Below are 21,751 nucleotides of genomic sequence, written 5' to 3' on the forward strand. Positions count from 1 at the left end.
CTTCTTCAAAATTTTCCTCTCTGATTTATAAGAGCAGCAAGTGTTTTTAATCACAGAGTGATCTCTCTTGGCCCCTCTTTATAGCTAAGCCTGGATTAGTAAAACTTTACAACATACGTTTATTTTGTTTTGCTTTCCCCCAAATTAGGTTTCACTACATTGGCTGCCTCTAAGCTCTCTGGTTCAAGTTATTCTTCAGCCTGAACTTCCTGAAGCTGGGATTACACACATTTGCTATGCTTAGTATCAGAATGCACCTTCAGCTTGCCCATATTTTCTACTTATATTAGCGGTGTTTGCATTTCTTCTTAATTACTACTTATTTTCTTCAGAGGATGAAAAAAATATCAAGAATAATTTTCCGTAAAACATTAATTTGTAATAAAGTAGAGGAGCATAGACACTACGATGCTCCCCCTTGGCAGTTTGGCACTTTTAAGTTCACCAAAGAAAGGTAGAAGCTTGTATGTGCACAGACAGATATATCATATGATTGTGAAACTGAGAATACAGATAAAAAACGACAAAAGCACAATGGAAGTTATGCCACCTGACTAACTTCTTGGCAGATGATTTTTCCCTTCAAATAACACCTCAGGACTTTGTGACGGATCGCTGTAAACCAAAAGAAAAAGTATCCTGGACAGTTCCTTTAGTTTCCCTAGATAAGCTCTTTTTAATGGTGAACGCAAGAGAGTGCTACTAATATATAGAAAAAAAGTGACAGGTGCCAGTTTTGTTATTAAATCCCAGCCTTGGAGACTCTGAATTACAAATGAGGCCTCTTATTGGCTGCATGCGTGAGGGGTCAGGGGATGAGAAAGCATGACCGGAGCAGAATGGGTTTCACTTCACTGCACCACTCCAAAGTCTTCATTAAACATGGACATAACATTTGCACTTGTTTTGTTTGTTCTAGACAGTTTGGATAATTACCCTTTCAAATGGTGTGCACCCGTGTAGATTTGTCTATTTATCCAGGGGAGAGGGTGGAGGCACGGAAGGAGAAGGACGAAGGTTCATTGCATTATTTATTTTAAACCTTCCGTGGTGATTGCATTTCTCAACCTCCACACACAACCTCATCATCTGGTCCTTAAAACTGCTTCTTCGGGTCATTCAATTGAAATTTCATTTTATTTTAAGGGTAGCTTTTCACTTTGTACTCTCCCTGCCATGGCAAATCTGTGAGCCCTCATTGGCTCAGGAACGAACTCTGCCCTCTGCCAGAAAGAAAATAAAGGGAGGAACTGAACCCTAAAGAGAAAGGGATCACAGTCTCTGAACCCCCTCCCACAAAACAAAAGAGGTCAGGCAGAGGTGGGTGGTCATGAGTAGCAACTACTGGCCCTTGTTAGGCCCTTGAAGAAGTCGATTGGGTGGGGCTAATAATCTGCAAAAGCCATCCTTTAGTGGCCTAAACACTGAGTTCAGGTTCAGTACAAATAGGTCCCAAGTTGCAGCATTTCTTGACAAATTTGTCTAAGAATTTAGCTTCTTGCTGGTTCCTGCTGAATTATTAACTTTATTAGCAAATCTCAAGCTCCCTTCCTGCCAGAAAAGTCTCAGTCTCTCTCTCTATCCCTCATCCCCTTCTCTCTCTCTTTCTCTCTCAACAAAGGGAGAAAGCCAAGGCAGTCCATGCTATAATGCCACCTAGTAAAACCCAGTCACCAGGATACTCACAGTGTGGCTGGGAAAAATTATTTGTACAGGCAGAAAAGATTTTCTGTTAGAATGGATTTCAGAGTGCACCCAACCATCACAATGTACACTGAGAGAACTGTCCATTCTCTCGCACATTTTCTTTTTGTTAAATATATTTTTATCTTTGCAATTAAAATATAATTACATCATTCCTTTTTTCCTCCCTCTAATCCCTCCCATGTACTATCTTGTTCTCTCTCTTTTATTATTGATCCACACCCCCCCACAATTCCTGACTACCTTTATCCTAAATATATAAATAGCTGTGCAATCTGTAAAATGCTACTTGTATGTCTATGATGTCAAGGCTGACAGCTAACACCGATTGAATGACTCCTACCAGGGAAGACTTTTTCTCCCAATTTCAATGTTCCTTGACTGCTGGTAGTTCTTTGTCTTTGGTTGGTGACTCCACAGATTTCCTTCTTCCATCTTAGTGCACCTATTAGGGCCATCTTTGTTTTGGTCTTGTTTAGGCAGCCACGTTGTTGAGACTTTATAAATGTTCTTTTCCTTTCATTTCTAAAATATGCAATCTCACCACACACTTCCTGTTATTTTGGCTCTTAAAATCTTTCTGCTACCTCTTCTGTGTCATTCACTGAGGCTTAGGTGAAGAAGATGGATTGTAGATTTATCAGTTGGGGTTGGACACCAGAAGACCACTAGTCCTCTGCATTTGGATGGGTTGTGGTTTTCTGTAATGGTCTCCTGTTACAAAGAGAAGTTTCTGTAATGAAGGCTGAGAGCTACACTTGTTTGTGAATTAAACATGAATATATTTATGTAATGTAATTAGGAATTATGCAGATTTTGTAAAGTGGTGGTCATAAGTTCTCTTTGCTTCACTACAGCTAGGTAATCTGCCATGTTTCCAGTACCAGGGTTGATTTTGCTCTTGTCCAATGTCTCTTACGTCTAGTTACAGAGTATTGGTTACCACCAAGGTATGAATGTCACTCTTGTAGCTTTCTGGTTATCACACAATGATGATTGTTGTGGTTAATAAGCATTATAGCTGAGTAGTACTATTGGTTGCTTCCCTTTTGGAGGCTTATTCAGTGCTTCATGATACTATGATAGTTAGTCCTCAATGAGGAGGCTTTCAGGTCAGCTCTAGATCAGATTGTCTGTGTCCTATGTCTGAAGTACATAGTGATTTCAATAACAGAGACTTCCTTTCAACTTCTGGGAGGCAACCGAGGGCTACAGTAACAACCTCTATTTGATTAGTCTCTTTGACTCAGCTGCCCAACATCTCAAAAGGATTCCCACGGCTACTGTTCAGGTGTTTGTTAGATAGTCTGTTTCTTGAGAGGAGCATTGACAGCCCAAGTGAGACAATTTTATTTAAACTATGTACGTCCATGTATGTACATAGATGTGTATGCATTTTATGTCATCCTAGTTAAACAATCAGATGGTTCCCTCCACCTTTTCTTGTTAACTGCCTCGTTTTTCCCATTTCTCTCTTCAAATCACTTCTCTTGCACATTTTTTCAAAGGATAACTACAGTTACCATTATTAAGAGAACATTCTGTAACAGCCAATGTTTCTAATTTTCTACACATTTATCCCATCTAATCATGCATGATGATTGCTGTTGTACGATCATAATTACTTTTAATTACGTATTTATTTTTGCTTACTTTTCAATTCGAAAAATGGAAAGCATATATTTTTATCCTTTCCAATGTGATGCTTCAATATGTATGTGTTCATTATTGGGTGGCTACGTCAAGCTAATTAGCATATATGCTATGTCATATATAATTATTTTAAAGTTGAGCAGCAATGAGAGATGAAAGAACTTGTACACATCACTAAGCTAGTAAATAACTCTGCTGGCATTTGCATCCAGATACCAGAGTGGATTATCCTAACCACATGCTTCTCATGAGACACAGGTAGAGTAGGTGCAACACATAGTGGAAAAACAAGGGCTTCGGAACACACTTCTAATGTCCCAGTTAGAGTTAATCTAGAGAATCTGTAGTACAGAAGGCTTGCTCTAGGTTTTTTTCCCCATTAGATCCTACTAAGAATTAGTAGAAAAGAGAAAGCAATTTTCCTTGATGAAGCTACCACTTCTAGAGCAAGATGGGTGGCACTCACTGAGGACCAGTGTATACAGCATGCTCTACTAGATACTGTGTCAAATTTATGCCAAGAAATTGCCTTTGAACTTATGAACCTTCCAGTCTACTAGGAAGCTAAGACATGGAACAAAAATGTTAACGGGGTTTTATTTCAAGACATGCCTGCCTGCTGAGGGGGGCAGGAGAACCAGCCAACTGATCATCTCATTTAGCAATTTAAAGTAATACTTGATATTTAAAACGAACTAATTAAACATATTTTGAGTTTAGAAACTCTGACTAAAGGGAATTGAAGTAGATTTTTAGTCAGAAATTTTTCAGTACATAACGTGTCCAACATTGTGACATTAAGATGCAAGAGGCTAGTAGGTACTCTGGGTAAGACTATAATTCAACCTTGCTCCTTACAGCATTCTATTGCTTGGGACTGTTCTTCAAAGTGGCAAAGTCCATCCATAAATAAATATGGTCCAGTTAGTAAAATAACACCACCAACAACAAAAAGACCCGTAAAAGGCAATGTCATATATATTAGAAAAAAGAGACAAAGTTAGTATATCTAAAGACTTTGCAGTATAAAATGCTTTCCAACAACGCTCTAACTTTACCTGATTCAATGTGTTGTGATGAGAAATAATGTTGAGGCATTCTTCTGTTTATATCAAGAGATTTTTTTTTCTCCTTGTTGTCATTTTAAAAATACTTTTTGGTTTTTGAGATTATAGTATATAATTACATCATTTCCCTGAAGGTGAATTATTCTTTCTACATTAATACAGGAAATTATTACAACAGCAGTTTTCTTTAAACAGCTAGTTCCCCAGTGACTGACAGAGGGACTATGATTCATTTTTTAAGCTGTAAGCAATATACTGGGCAGATTCTGAGCTACTTTAATCCTAGTACCTTTAAAACCCACATAAAGCCAATTACTTGCCAAACTGATGATCCTCAGGTGACTTCTTCTCCATCAGTCTGTTCCTATAGCCACATGCTCAGTGCCATCTTCTTTCTCAGCTACATAGCCAACTATATTCCCAGCATCCATGAACACATCTCTCTTCCTCCTGCCTCCTGGCAAAAAATGCCTTTCTCTATGCCTTTGCCAGAGTTTCTATCTCCCTGTCAGGAAGCCCCACCTTCCACTTGCTGTCCTTAGCCAGTTGATTGGACAATCAGCTGTTTGTTGACAACTGCTAGAACCACATAAGACATTCCTCCACATTTCCCCCTTTCCTTTTCTGAGTCCCAATTTTCCCATGTATTCCCCTCTTTCTCTCTTTCAAATTCATAGACCCCCCTTTTTAAAATTGTTGATACATACATACATACATACATACATACATACATACATACATACATACAAGTGTCTGTGTGTGTGTGCATACACACACAGCATATCCTGCCTGCTCTGGTTATGTAATGTTACTTATGATTTCAGGGCTCTCTATTTTGCATTTATTGATGTGCTCTTTGCTGGGGAAGACTATTTCCATGTTAACATGTCTATTCGTGTCATCCTTGTTCTTTCATAAGAGGTGCGAGCCACGCTTATCTGTGGGCATAAGGCCACAGATATTTAGAATGCAGTTTAAGATGGCATTTTCTGGTTCCCCTAAGTGATCAACTCCACTAAACCAAGGTAGTTGGCTAAATTTCCAGTACTAGGCATAATTTTCCTGTTGCTGAGTGGGTCTTAAGTCCGATTAGTGAGCTGGTTGGTTACCTGTGCATGCCACTATCTCATTCTTATGGCTATTGCCACAAACCAGTCATTGCTGTGGTTCCTAGGTTTCAGAGCTGGGTCCCGAAAGATTCCATACAAGCTTCTAAAGGAGAGAAGCAACTTCCCTATACTGCCTTGCTCTCCTTAATAAAACAACACAAATTGAGTAGTCCTTACTAATTTTCTTACTAGTTTTCTCCATGAAAGAAAGTGAACTCGACCAGAGAACTCCTCCAGTTGATAAACACCTTCAGCAAAGTGGCAGGATACAAAATCAACTCAAAAAAATCAGAAGCCCTCCTGTATACCAAAGACAAAAGGGCCGAGAAAGAAATTAGGGAAACAACACCCTTCACAATAGCCACTAACCACATAAAGTACCTTGGGGTGACACTAACCAAGCAAGTGAAAGACCTGTTTGAGAAAAACTTCAAGTCTCTGAAGAAAGAAATTGAAGAAGATCTCAGAAGATGAAAAGATCTCCCATGCTCATGGATTGGTAGGATTAACATTGTGAAAATGGCCGTCCTGCCAAAAGCAATCTACAGATTCAATGCAATTCCCATCAAAATACCAACTCAATTCTTTACAGACCTTGAAAAAAAGATTCTCAGCTTCATATGGAGAAACAAAAAACCCAGAATCTCCAAAACAATCCTGTACAACAACAGATCATCTGGAGGTATCTCCATCCCCGATCTCAAGTTGTACTACAAAGCAATAGTAATAAAAACTGCATGGTATTGGCATAAAAACAGAAAGGAGGATCAATGGAACCGCATAGAAGATCCAGAAATAAACCCACACACCTATGAATACTCGATTTTTGACAAAGCAGCCAAAACCATTCAATGGAAAAAAGACAGCATCTTCAACAAATGATGCTGGTCCAACTGGATGTCCACATGTAGAAAAATGAAAATAGATCTATATTTATCACCCTGCACAAAACTAAAGTCCAAGTGGATCAAAGACCTCAGCATAAAACCAGATACTCTAAATCTGTTAGAAGAAAAAGTGGGGAACAGCCTAGAACTCATTGGCACAGGAGACAACTTCCTGAACAGAACACCAACAGCACAGGCTCTAAGAGCAACAATCAATAAATGGGACCTCATGAAACTGAACAGTTTCTGTAAAGCAAAGGACACTGTCATCAAAACAAAACGCCTGCCTACAGATTGGGAAAGAATCTTCACTAAGCCTTTATCTGACAGAGGACTAATATTGAGTATATACAAAGAACTAAAGAAGCTGAGAAGCAGCCAACCAAGTAATCCAATTAAAATATGGGGAACAGAGCTAAACAGAGAATTCTCAACAGAGGAATATCGAATGGCAGAGAAACACTTAAAGAAATGCTCATCCTCATTAGCCATCAGGGAAATGCAAATCAAAACGACCCTGAGATATCACCTTACACCCATCAGAATGGCCAAAATGAAAAACTCAAGGGACAACACATGCTGGAGAGGTTGTGGAGAAAGGGGAACCCTCCTCCACTGCTGGTGGGAATGTAAACTGGTACAACCACTCTGAAAATCTATCTGGCGCTTTCTAAGACAATTAGGAATAGTGCTTCCTCAAGACCCAGCTATACCACTGCTAGGTATATACCCAAAGTTTGCTCAAGTACACAAAAGGGATATTTGCTCAACCATGTTTATAGCAGCTTTATTTGTAATAGCCAGAACCTGGAAACAACCCAGATGTCCATCAACGGAGGAATGGGTACAGAAATTGTGGTATTTTTACACAATGGAATACTACTCAGCAATCAAAAAGGAGGAAATCATGAAATTTGCAGGCAAATGGTGGAATCTAGAAAAGATCATCTTGAGTGAAATATCCCAGAAGGAGAAAGACAAACACGGTATATACTCACTTATATAGACCTATAAGATATAATAAACATAATGAAATCTATACACCTAAAAAAGATAATCAAGAGAACGGACATTGGGTAAGATTATCAATCCTCGTTTTGAAAGACAGATGGGATATGCATTAAACATTGACAGGAGTCTACTGAGCGCATTTGAAAGACTCTACCTAGCAGTGTTTTCAAAGCAAAGACTCATGACCAAACCTTTGGCAGAGTACAGGGAATCATAAGAAAGAAGGGGAGTTAGACTGATGAGGAAAGGATAGGAGCTCCACAAGGACCAAAGATATCTGGGCACAGGGTCTTTTCTGAGACTGACATGCAACCAAGGACCATGTATGAATGTAACCTAGAACCTCTGCTCAGATGTAGCCTGTGGTAGCTCAGTAACCAATTGGTTTCCCATAGGGAGGGGAACAAGGACTATTTCTAACAGGAACTCAATGGCTGGCTCTTTGGCCTCCCCACCCCCCAAGGGAGGAACAGTCCTGTTAGGCCACAGAGGAGAGCTTTGCAGCCAGTCCTGAAGATATCTGATAAAACAGGATCAGATGAATGGGGAGGAGGTCCCCCCTATCAGTGGACTTTGAAAGGGGCATGGTGGAGAGGAGGGAGGGAGGGAGGGACTGGGAGGGAATGAGGGAACCGGACACGGCTGGGGTACATAGTTAATAAAATGTAACTGATAATAAAAAAATAAAATACGAAAAAAAAAAAGAAAGAAAGAAACTGAACTCACTTTGACTTACCAGACATTATATTGGTAACCCCTGAGTCTGTTATCTCCTGAGTTATGCTAACACTGAAGCTCTGTTTTTGTCATGGTTTCAAAAGTTTAACTTGGAATTAATCAGTTCAGTATATGTGCTCTGACAAAAATCTCAGTGAGAATGTTGTCAGTCTTGAACAAGACATCACATATTCCTTAAAGAAAACTCAGGATAACATTAACCTGTTACATGCCATGAATGCCCTGGGTTAGCAGTTAAACCTGGGTTATTTTACACAAATGGAATATCTAACAATATTTAAAGCAGTTGTAGTTGTGAGATATTGGAGGTTATTTGTGGAAACTAATGAATGAAGCATTGGAATTCAGCTCAGCACGATTAATGCACAGATCAGAGCTCTCTCTGTCTTACCTTAGATGTTAATAAAGCAAAGAATGGAGACTCTTGATCTGCACAGAAGCTATTCTGAACACAAAATTCACCTGAATACCACAGCTTGCTCTGAGATGAATATGGGAGTCAGAAAAGCGTGCAGTCTCACAGTGAGAAAGGGATTTCAGACTGTGGAAAAGCCTTGCTTTGACCTTACTCCTGCCACACAAGGTCGAAGTAAAACATGGACAATTATTAGAAAAATAAACTTCCAGGAAAATAGGGTTCTTCAAAAAGAGCTTAATAGAGGGAATCCACCAAAGTCAAGGCAGGAAGCAGGAACCTTTCTAAAAAGAAAATTCTATAAATAATCTTTTCTAATTAAACACTCATTAGAAATCAATGTGATATAGTTAACACTTAAAATATTTGTTGGTGGATGTAGGCTCATTAGAAAACTGACACAAGACCAAGCATTCTCTAGGACTGAGAGTGATGAGTTAGACCCTTTGTTAGGATATAGTTAATGAGTATATATATATATATGTAAGATAAAGATCATGGGTTGATTACCTAAAATAATTAGTAATACACAAATTAAGAGGAGAGAAAACAGACAAAAATAATAGTTTTGGGTTTGGGTGTTTTGGTTTTTTTTTCCCCTTAGAATTTGGATCAGGATGTACTTACATAGTGGACATAAAAATGAAAACTGAGATTTAAAACTATCAGTGGACTAGGGGAGGCATAGGGGAAGAAGAGGGAGGGAGGATGAGATTGGGAGAAGATGAGGGAGAGGGGCACAGCCGGGTACAAATTGAATAAACTCTAATAAATGAGAATAATAAAAATTTTTTAAAGTAGGCAATAAGAAGCTCCATGTGAGACATGTTACCCATGTCAATGAAACTGTAGGGTTTTTTTTGTTTGTTTTTGACAGGATCTCACTGTGTTGTGCAGACTGATCTTGAACGTATAAGCTTCCCTCTGTAACCTCTTGAGAATCGAGATTATGGGTGGGATTGTCTTAAAGAGAAAATTAGGATTCAGATAAAACATTTCACAGTGAAAATTTCATATTATTATACTACTTTCATGATATACGTGTGATCATGTTAAATATTTAACAATTGGAGATTTTTGAAATGTATTATGATGCAGAACATAATAGAATTTTATAGTATTAAAATTATATGAAATGTATTTATTGACATCCATATTCGTGTGTTCTGTAAAAAAAAAAAAAAAAACTAATGAGAATTGGGAAGCAGAGTATCATGACTAAGATCAGATCTTTAGAACTAGTTTAAAAGCCAGATTCACAGCACATATATTGGTAATCCCAGCATGCCTCTCTCAGCAGGTATGAAGTGAAGAGGAGAATTTCCAGAGGCCTGAGAGGAGCTAGACTAGTGTATGCTGCACAGAGACCCTGTCTCAAACAAGGTGGGTGGAAAGCAAGGACCCCTGTTACACTCTGACTTTCACAAGCTCTGCATGAGTAACATGCACACACAAACACAAAACACAAAAATGCACACATAGGCACACACACATATAAATACATGAATGCAAAAGAGTGTTAAAAAAGAAACCAAAATTATTCTCAACTATGAATAATTTTTACCCAAAGACCAATAAGACAATTGAAACATTTTCTATTTAAATGCTTTATAAAAGAAACATAAAGCAGACTGGCAAATCTGAGGGTAAAAAGCACTTAAAAATCTCTGGAGAAGCAGGGAAATTGTGCTGAGAAATAAGGAATGCTTTAATTACCCAAACCTAGACGGGTGAGTAAGAGATGAGAAGTGATACTTTTTTTTTTCCTTTTGCAAAAGATTATTTCCTTGAACAGGCACAAACAATTGAAATGCACACTTTTGACTATTGCGTTAAAGAGCTGATTCAGAAGCAATGGTAAATGAGTCTGAAACCAATTAAAGAGGATCTTTGCTAAAAAAAGGAAGAAGCATCAGATTCTTAAGTACTTAAATGGTATCAAGGAGGAAAAACAATGTGACTTACTGAATGAAGGGTCTGTTGACTAGAATCCCACAGCAAATATATCGCCCAGACCAATTTCTGGCTGTCACGTTCTATTGATATCCATCTTGATAACCAACTGAATGGGGTGTACATCTGAGCACGTGTGCAGCACAGGAAGAATGGGTGTTCAGACTGTACCATGCACACACAGACAATTCAGCGTCATTACAACTGAGAGTAAAGGTATACCTATATTCTCTATATGACTTTGCCTAACAAAGAGAGTGAGTCCAGAAGAACACATAGAACAGATAGGAAGCATTATCTTCCGTTGGCCTGTGTGAGGTTTCTGGCAGGTATAAGGACCTTCAAAGTGACAATTTTAGTTAGGAGAGGTACAGAAAAAGTCTGCTAAATAGTTGGAGGGATATCCACAGCAATAAGAAGAGTAAGAGGAAAAATATTGTGGTGGTAAATAAATATTATTCTCCCAGTTATTAGAAACCTTTGGGACATTTTTGACTGTTTATCTTATTTGTAAACCTTATTTGTAAACCCTTACAACTTATTTGGCAATATAATCTGGGTCTATTCTAGTTTTTATTACTTCTACCTCTTGGAGAAGCTCTGTCTCTCATTCTCTGTCTGTGTAGTTTCGGATAAGGTGTTTCACCTTCCTGTCCAGTTCTCCTACTATACAACAGGTCTCATTGTATAGATGGAGCTATTGTGAATGTATCAGAGTTAAGTCAGTGGGAAGCAGTTTCGATAGTATAGACCCATAGGAAACAACACATGAAAATAATTACCATAAGCCAGCATCTCAGCAAAGCTCACATGATTCATAACTCAGCAACTCAAAGGGATGTATCTCAGTGCATAGAGTGCTTGCCAACATGCATGAAGCCTCAGGATCCACTTCAAACACAGAAAGAAAGAGTGAAAAAGAATGTGAGCTTTCGTCTAAGTTTGGTGCCACGTGACTGTGATCCCAGCCACTCAAGAGGCAGAGGCAGGAAGATCACAAGATTGGGACACATCTGGAGAATCAAATGAGACTCTGAATTTCAAGAATCACTGTCTTGAAATTAATATAAAAGGGCGAGGGTATCATCTCAGTAATGGAATACTTGCCTACCAGCAGTAGGATGCTGTGAGAGGTTCTGAGTTCAACCCTAGAACACAAATAAGTACAGTTTATCTTGTCCCATTTATGTAATTTAACAAAAGGTAGGTACCACTGCTCCGACAAGTACTGATCTTGCTCACTGAAGCCCTTAATATTTGGTTAATCTATGACTTGAAATGTGAACAACCTCCTTAAAAAACTCCAGCGTTTCATATGGCTAGTAATTCCCTTGGGGTAGTTTTGTTTTGTGTTTTGATTTTTGGTTTTTGTTTTTGTTTGTTTGTTTTGGATGGCTAGCATTAGGGGTTGATATAGCTAGGCTTCCCATCCATATTTGTGTGTTCTGTAAGCAAGAGAATCATTCTCGCTTTGGAACAGCAACGACAAATGGCAATTTTTCCCCTCTGAGTCATGGGAAGACAAGAATTGAGCTAAATTTCTTCCATCAGTGTTTGTTTTTAAATTAAGGGAGCACATTTTCCAAGGCAGTGGTTCATGCAGAGAACCCCAGCTACGACACATTTGAAGGCTTATCAGAAATTCAAATGTAACTTTATTAAAGAAAGAGATTATGAACCTAATGTCCAAGTATTTTAATTATCTATGCACCAGTGTTTTAACTTATTCTCTGATGTTGCTGTCCATCAGATGTAGATGTGAGCAACGTTTTAGTAACTCTTCTCATATACATATATATGAGATGCAAATGCTGTATACATATGTATACATATATAGACATATATATACACACATATATATATATATATGAGACAAATAAAGTCAAAGATGATTTGCCATTTTAAAATTTATTTTTGTTTCATGACTAGGATAAAAAAATTGTCATTTAATGATGGAAAATAAATGCCTAAAGTAGTTCAGAAGGCCATACTCAGTGATGTTTATATGGCAACATATCTAACTACAACTAGAATCAGACTTAGGGGACAAATGATTTCAGTAGAAAACCTCAACTGACAAAAAAAAACAAATGCTTTCCTTAAAAACTTGGCCTCTGCCAAGTCATAGCTATGTACTCTGTGCCTCAGTTTCTCTAGAAGAAATGAGGTATGAAATCCTATTTCATTTTTGCACAATCCATTTATGATGTAAATGATTATATTTTGAGGCTTTAAGGTGAACTTGGTGTTGAAGGCAGCTGTATAATCTCTAATAGCATTTAAGTAGAAAAAATTATCAAAGAGAGGTAAATTAAAATTTTACCATCTTCTGTTTGAACTAATATTAAATATGGGAAAATCTTCTGTTTATTTAATTTCACATATGTTTTGGAAAGTGAGCACAAAATAAATGGCTTCATTATCTGATAGGTAAAGAGTAAGGATCTACAAAAATTGTACAAGTTTATATTCCCACCAGCAATGGAGGAGGGTTCCCTTTTCTCCACATCCTCTGCAACATGTGTTGTCACTTGAGTTTTTATCTTAGTCATTCTAATGGGTACAAGGTGAAATCTCAGGGTTGTTTTGATTTGCATTTCCCTGATGACTAAGGACATTGAACATTTCTTTGAGTGTTTCTCTGCCACTCAGTATTCCTCTATTGAGAATTCTCTGTTTAGCGCTGTACCCCATTTTTAAAAATTGGATTAATTGGTTTGTTGCTGTTTAATTTCTTAAGTTCTTTATATATTCTGGATATTAGTCCTCTGTCAGATATAGGGTTGATGAAAAACCTTTTCCAGTCTATAGGCTGGTGGGCATGTCAACTTGTATAACCACTTTGGAAATCAATCTGGCACTTTCTCAGACAATTAGGAATAGTGCTACCTCAAGATCCAGCAATACCACTCCTAGGGATATATCCAAAATATGCTCAACTATATACAAAGACATTTTCTCAAACATGTTCGTAGCAGCTCTATTCATAATAACCAGAAGCTGGAAACAACCTAGATGTCCCTCAACTGAGGAATGGATACAGAAATTGTGGTACATTCATACAATGGAATACTACTCAGCTATTAAAAACAAAGAAATCATGAAATTTGCAGGCAAATGGTGGGAACTAGAAAATATCATCTTGAGTGAAATAACCCAGAAGCAGAAAGACACACAGGATATATACTCACTCATAAGTGGATATTAGCCATATAAATATAGGATAAACATATTTATAATTTATACTCCTAAAGAAGCTAAACAACAAGGAAGACCCTAGGGAAGATGCTCAATTCCCATTCAGGACAAATGTGATAGACATTGAAAGTAGGAGAAGACAGGGAACAGGACAGGAGCCTACCACAGATGGCCTCTGAAAAACTCTACTGATTGAGGTTTCAAAGCAGAGGCTGAGACTCATAGCCAAACTTTGGGCAGAGTGTAGGAAATCTTATGAAAGAACTGGAGGTGACAGGAGCTCCAGAAGAAGACTAACAGAGCTACTAAAACTGATCCTTGGGGGCCCTGAAGAGAACGATACCCCAACCAAGGACAATGCATGGAGAAGACAAAAAAACCCTGCTCAGATGTAGCCCGTAGAGTCAGTCTCCAAGTGGGTTCCCTGTTGAGGGGAATAGGGGCTTTTTCTGGCATGAAATCAATGATAGGTCCTCTAATCACCTCCCCGTGTGGGGTGCAGCCTTGCTAGGCCACAGAAAAAGACAATACAGTCAGTCCTGGTGAGACCTGATAGACTAGGATCAAATAGAAGGGGATCAGTGGACTAGGGAGGGGCATAGAGAGAGAAGAAGGAGGGAGGGTGGGATGGGGCACAGATGAGCGAGGGGGACACAGCTGGGATGAAAATTGAATAAATTGTAATAAACGATAATAATAAAAAAAGAAAAGAAAAAGAATCCTCATTGACATTTTCCATGAAGGCTGGAAGAGGCCTTAGCAGGTACAACTGTCTACTTCTGAGGACTATCTCTTGAAGGAAAAACTGATGTTCTAGGGAAGAAGACTAAACAGTCTTGACTCACATCTCCTTGCACCTTTTAAATACATCAGTCATTTTAAAAATGTTTTCAAAAGAGTCACTGCTGAAATTGTCACCATTACTAAATAAGGAAAAATATTGACTTTATATTTCAGTTAATGTGGATGTAGGCAAACAATAGATGATTTAAGGATGCCAAGCAGAAAGCCATGAAAGTCCCTGATCCTGGTGTTCAGTCACTGAGGTCAGTGTCACTGGTCAAGGAAGATGCTGGATGCTCCAGAGAAACAGAAATAGGACCATGTGTGTTTTGCCTCCAGGAAGATATCATTGGTAGTTTAGATACTGTTTGCAAAGACAAGATTCTATTTGCCTTTTGCTGCTATAATAAACAGCATGACCAAAAGCAACTAGGGGGAGAAAAGAGTCTGTTGCCTTTTACAGTTGGCAAATGGAGTTCAGAGCAGGAATTTGAGGCAGGAACTGAAGCAGAGGCCATGAAGGTATACTTGTTTAGTGGCCTGCTATGCATGGCTTTCTCAGCTACCTATATTATACAGCTTAAAACTACCTGCCAACAGGGGGCCTGGCCCTTCCACATCAATCATTAATCAAAAAAAGTACTCAACAGGCTTGCCTACAGGCCAGCTCCATGAAGCCAATTTTTCAGCTGTTGTTCCCTCTCCCCAGATGACACTAGCCTGACAAAAAACAACCAACCAGTACAGATCAAGACTTTTCATGGAATGGGGAAGAGTTACCTCGTTTTAAAGAGACAATAGGCTGTTCCAAGCTACCCTCCTTCTCCTGACTCTTCCTTACTTTATAAAAATTAATCAGAGAAAAGAAATTTTCCATGAAGGTGTTCTCTGTCCATAGGGACCCTATTAGAGTCATATTCAAAGAGTCTTTTCTTATGTTCAAAAGTATTCCCACTTTTTGCTCTAATATATTCGGGGCATCCCATCTTACGTTGAGGTCTTTCATCCATGTAGAATTGAGTTTTATGTGGAGATAAGGGCATAGTTTCGTTCTCCTGAAGGCATGCTTACCTAGCACCACTTGTTGAAGATGTTTCCTTTCTTACTGAGGGGCTTCTTGGAACCACTTAGTTACCGCTCATGTCTGCTGTCATTTAAAATCTTGATTTGAGTCAGAGTCTAATGAATTACAACTTCTTTTGTTGTTGTTGCTAAATAAAGGTAGTTTCTTTTAACTAGAAAAGAAATTGACTACATTCCTAAAATGAATACAGGGCTTGCTTGTAGACCAAGGGCAATTAGGGAATGTATGTGCATAAAGTAATTTCAGGCATGGCTCCCTCAGTGTGAGGTTATAGAAAAGGGAGGGAAGGAGCCCCAAGTCAGGTTAATGAAGAAATTTTTATAGAAAATTTCCTTTCCCCAGTTAATCTTTAGGTAGTAAGGATAGTTCAGAAGAAAGGGAGAGGTATGAGTAAGCAATGGGAGGAAATAATTTATGCAGAAGAGAAATAAAAGCACCAGTTTTCCAGGGTTCTCCCCAACATCACAAATAAAATGTTAACTATGGAGAAAACCTGTTACCATGGAAGGACTGTACCCCCAAGGGGCTTGGTATTTCCATAATGGCGGGGGAAGAAGAGACAGCTCAAATTTCCATAGTATTTTGTAATTAATTTGGTGCCCTTATGGAAAATTAATTGGTTTTTCTGATAATGAAATAGAAGGAAAGAGTCAGACTCTAACATATTAAAAGAACTTCTCTTTAATAGAAGCAATGTCAGCCTGATAATGTGGTCTTGCTCCCTCAGGTGTCCAGATGCAGTGCCAGGGTAGCTCAGGAGAATGTCAGTGGCTGAACAGTTAAGCAAGCTTCCCCCTTGCAACTAAAGCTGAGCAGATTAATTAAAACTTAAAGGCATTATGATTTAGTTATGAATAACAGTTTGTGGTGACAGAACTCCTGTCTATAATTTACCATCACAAAACGACACCCGGGCTCGCCGCTGCTATAATTAGCTTTTGATATACCATTTCTTGCAAGCCACAGCCTGTGCTTGCTTCCAGATGTCCTGCACATATTTAAAAATGGTAAACATTAATTTGTAGGGATGACAGCCGTGGGTCAAGTTTGAGGTTGATTGATAATTCCTTATTCAAATGTGTGCCTATGCTGCTTCATTTGTCATCTGCTAGTGAAACAGAAAGCTATTCTACCACATTCCTAGTTAATATTTCATTTTTTCATAAATTATCTGTAAAAGCAAAAGCAATAGAACTTAAACCTTTCTCCACTATGCGGCATGGAATATTGATGGAGCTGGGGCTTTAAAAAAGTATTTTGCAGCCAGAAGGCTCTGACACCTTATATTTGTTCAGTGCTAAGCACACAGTGGGCGCTCAATAAATGCCGAGGGGTTCAAGCTACTTTTTCAACAGCAGGCAACACTTGGGTTACACCAACCCAACACCTCAGAAACTTTCTCTTTACCTCTCTGCTTGAAGCCAAAGGGATCCTAAAACACAAATAAAATCCCCCCCCCTTTCGGAAATATCTCTTCTTACAATGCATTGATTTTTCATTTTCATCTTTTAAATTTCCATCTATAGTGAGTATTGGTTATGGGTCTATAACCATGTCAGAATCTCAGTCTCTGCTATGTACTTCAGAATGAAATCAAGTGACAAATAAGACCTCATCAGTTCAATAAAATAATACAAGTAGTTTGGGGGTCTTAAGACCCAATAATTGGTAAATGACCAGTTTGGAGCAAATCTAAGTGTCCTGACTCTACAAAGCCTGCTTATGGGCATATATTATCTTAACCCGATTTTTGTAAACAAAGGGCTATATCCTATTTCTGACCTCCCAGGAGCAAGCCAAGGTTTCAGGGATATCTATCTTCCTGGACACAAACAACAAGAAAGCTTCTTTCCACTTTGTAGTTACTTGTTAGTCATGACTATGTTACTTGACAGAGCTTCCCTGAGAGCCCCAAAATGTCTTTTCAAAGATTTCATACGCAAAATAAGGAAACTAAGACAACTGATTTTGGTAACTTGCCCAAGATTAAACCTAAATTTGCAAGTGAAAAGAAAAGATGGCATGACCTTGTTTTTAAGGATGAATTCTGAATGCCAACGAAGGTGTTGATATATTAGATCTATACCATTTGTCTATGGGAAATGGAATTTTGCATATGTGATTATAATATGTAATAAGTACACAATTGATCATGTTATATTACAAGTGAATAGAAAGAATAAAATTTCTGTGTGTTTTCCTTTGTGTGTGAGTGTGCATGCATGCGCAAGCATATGTATATGTTTTGACACAAAGTATATCTGCTAACATAATGGGTGATATTGTTCATGGTTAAGACATACTTGGGATTGAGAGTGTGTAACTGAGTAGTTTGTCAGATTATGGTAATTATCATATTGGGGCAAAGGGATAAAATAATATCCTAATGAGTTAGTGCATAATACAGGATTACTTACTGGAAATAATTATAGCATTTTCATTTCATATGTTCAATATTCTTAGGAAAAATCAATGATATTAAATTCTTAATACAAATGAAAATGTAAATGTATAAACACATAAGACAATTACAAAAGTCTATCTATTAAGATTATAGTCATTCTGATAAAATTTTACCTGCTAAAAATACTAAGAAAGAGTGATTAAATGTAACTGAAAAAAAATTAAAATATCTGGAAGACGTAAAATGAAAAAGGTTTTTAACATTTTAATTAAATATTGAGTTCCTGACATGGGAATATAGCTCAGTAGCAGACTGTATACTTGGCACATACAAAGCCTAGGCTTTAAATACACACAACCCAATGAAACACAAAACAAAACAAGACCTTGACGCCAAAGGAGTCACCGATATCATCATTAAATGGAAGTGTATTTTAGAAGATTTTCCAGTTGCAGAAGCAAGAGTTTTAGTTTTATTCCAGTTAAAATTACACTGGCAATAAATATGTAAATATATATTTTATAAGAATATATATATACACATGTGTAAATATATATATATATGTACATGTACATGTGAGTGAAGATGCCCACACAGCCCAGAAGAGGGAGTCAATCCCACCAACCCAGGGACTACAGATAGGTCTATAGATAGCCACTAGATGAGGAGTCTGCAACCTGAATTTAAGTCCTCTGCAAGAGCTGTCAGTCCCCTGCAAGGGTTCTCACATCTGAGGCGTGTCTCCAGCTGCTACATATATATTTTGTAGAGAGAAAGTGGAAGAGAAAGATCCTTAGGCTTCGCAAGATCAAGGTTTTCAAGTTTACCAATCGTCCTATCATCACTGTGCCAAGCAAATCTCAGCCACTTCATACTTAGAAACTAGGCAGGCAGTAGTGACACATCTTTAATCCCAGTACTCAGGAGGCAGAGGCAGGTGGTTCTCTGAGTTCAAGTCCAGCCTTGTTTATAAAGTAAATTACAGAACAGCCAGAGCTACAGAGAAACGCTGTCTCAAACAGTAATTAGAAACTCTATTTTGATTTGATGATTTGATAGTTGGGAAAATATTGCTACTGCTCTTAACATGCCCTAGTCAGTGGACTCACAAATGACATTCACCATTTGTGTCATTAGTGTCACCAATTTGACACTAAGAAGCTTTGATGTTTCTCAGAAGTTGCTAAAATATTGCCAATATTTTTGGAAGATGATTTATACCTCCCTTATCTTTAGCCACCAAGAATCTTGGAAAACATGTCACACACATTTAACAATTATATGTAAAAACATTTGCTATATATTTTGGTATAACCTGTTTTTAATGGTATATTTGTTTTTACCTTATAGATATGTGTTTGTGTATGTATAGATATGTGTTTGTATATGTAACATGTACTGTGTGCTGCCTACTGAGAAGAGAAAAAGGCATCAGCATCCTAGGGACTAGAGTTACATGCTGTTGTGAGCTGCTGAGTGGGTGCTGGGAACTGAACTGGAGTCTCACACAAAAGTATCCTTAACTGCAGTCACGCCCAGCATACTACAATAAGCATGTCTGTGCTAATTTTCCCTTTATTCTTAGTACACATTTATTTATTTACCTAATTACTCATTTATATTTTCTTGTCGGTGTGTTTGTGTATATACATATATATGTGGCTTTGCATACAATGATGCATATAGGGAGGTTTGAGGACAAAGAAGAGGCATCCTCTCCTTGCACCAAGCGTGGGTCCTGGGGAATCAAACTCAGATTGTCAGTCTTGGTGGCAGTCATATTTCCTTCCTAAACCATCTTGCCAGAAGGTTGTTGATTTTCCTTATTTCCCAGATGTGTCACAGTCTTAAAAAAATAGAGAATTAAAAGGACTAAGTGAGAGAAAGAGAGAAGAAATAGAAAAATAAATTGATGGGGGAGGAGTGGAAGAAAACAATAAAGCCAGAAAACAAGTTGAACAATTGTATAATTAATTTAAACTACATAAATGGTTTATATATATCTAATGCTTTCTTAATAAATCAAATCTTGGAGTACTTTCTCATTTCACGTTTTTGCTTAACTGTTTGTGAGCATACTCTGATATGAGATCCTGATGGGCAGACTTTAGTTCTCCTTTATCACAGATTCTTTCAGCCCGAGCAGCATTTTGCCCAGAATACAACATAAGTTTGGTAGAGGCTCTCGTTAGAATGCTGGGAGGCACTCGGCTTTTATGATGCTACGAAATATTTTGTTATTTAATATTGATTCTTTTGATTATTTTTTTTAATCAGAAATAAAACAATCTGGTAAAAAAATAGTCTACTAGTGCTTACAGTGGGGTGGGGCAAAGCTGGAAGTAGGGGTGGGGGGTGGGGCGAAGGTGGGGGTAGGGGAAGGGGGTGGGAGATGGTTGCGTTGATGATTTTTCTTCTGCATGAAAAGGACACAGCTCTTTTGAATTCAGCAGCTGAGTGGACCCATATGCCTTCCAGGCAGAATGTAGCCAGGCTAAGGCTACAGATAATGTAATTAATTAACCCGTTTGTAGTCTCAGGATCTCAAACTTCTAGGTAATGGCATTTGTATAGTAATTTTCCTCGGTTCTATATAAGATCTTTAGTAGAATCACAAAATAAGATTTGCATTTAAATGTAAATGGTGGAAGTAAGGCAATGAAAGTTATTAAAATGAACACTTGATAAATTTGGATAAAAGTAGCTTAGTACAACAGTGTATCTTGTGGGATCATTTCTATTCAGGAAATCGTCGGGTAATGCCCATGGTTGGTTTTATCTTTGCTTTGTAACTTCTGCTCTGGTTTGACTTGATAATCGGAATTTCTTTTTAGATGAATAATGATTGCAAATCGTCAAAGCAAAACTGTCTCATTTTTTTTTCTTTTTTATAAAATCCAATTCACTCGAAATGATTTGATGTCATTGTTTTAGACTGTGCCTAGAGTAAATCTATAACAAGATATGGATGAATAGAAAACCCAAGTGAATGAGTGATTCCTTGAAATGAAGGTCAATAAGTCACCCAGCCATCTCAGTATTGTCTTCCTACAGGCCAGAGTGGCATGCCGAAGCACAAAGGAAATTGCATAGCTAAGGAGAGGCAAGACTTAGAAAACATTCCAAAGAACATCTCTGTAATTTATTAAATTATACGAATTTCTAAAATACTCTTAAATTCTTTCAGTCCTATTTCGTGTATACCATTGAAAAATATCACACAATAAAACTGCCATATTTGGAAAATGTCCTTCTCATAAGTTTGATATTTGCTTTACATTACATTTCTTTACATTACATTTACATTTCTCTCTTCCTCATTTCCTTCTTCCTCTTTGTCTCTAACATTTTTGTTTATATTACTAGAGTCTAAAAGAACATGCAACTAAATAATTATTTCCCTGTTACATTAAATTCTAAACATTCTGAAAATTTTCTTTCCTATAACCACTACCCAGTTTCCCCCTTTTAAATGTGAAATCAATGGTACTATGTCTCGCAGCCATTTATATTCATGGCATTAATGGTAGCTTTTAAACGTGAGCCTTTAAGCAGCCATATTACAAGAAAGATCTGCAATATAATCTTGCCCAAGTGTTGTTTCAGTGCCAATAAAAACGAATGAATAGACTGAAGACTGTAGTAAATAAAACCCTGTTATTGTACTTCTGGGAGTGTAGTTCTTGCTCAACCTGAGATCTATGGATGAAGATGAAAGCCATGCTCCTGTTCATGTTAGGAAGAT

This window comes from Psammomys obesus, unplaced genomic scaffold (genome assembly GCF_907164565.1).
Source record: "Psammomys obesus unplaced genomic scaffold, mPsaObe1.curated_primary_1811, whole genome shotgun sequence".
Taxonomy (NCBI): domain Eukaryota; kingdom Metazoa; phylum Chordata; class Mammalia; order Rodentia; family Muridae; genus Psammomys; species Psammomys obesus.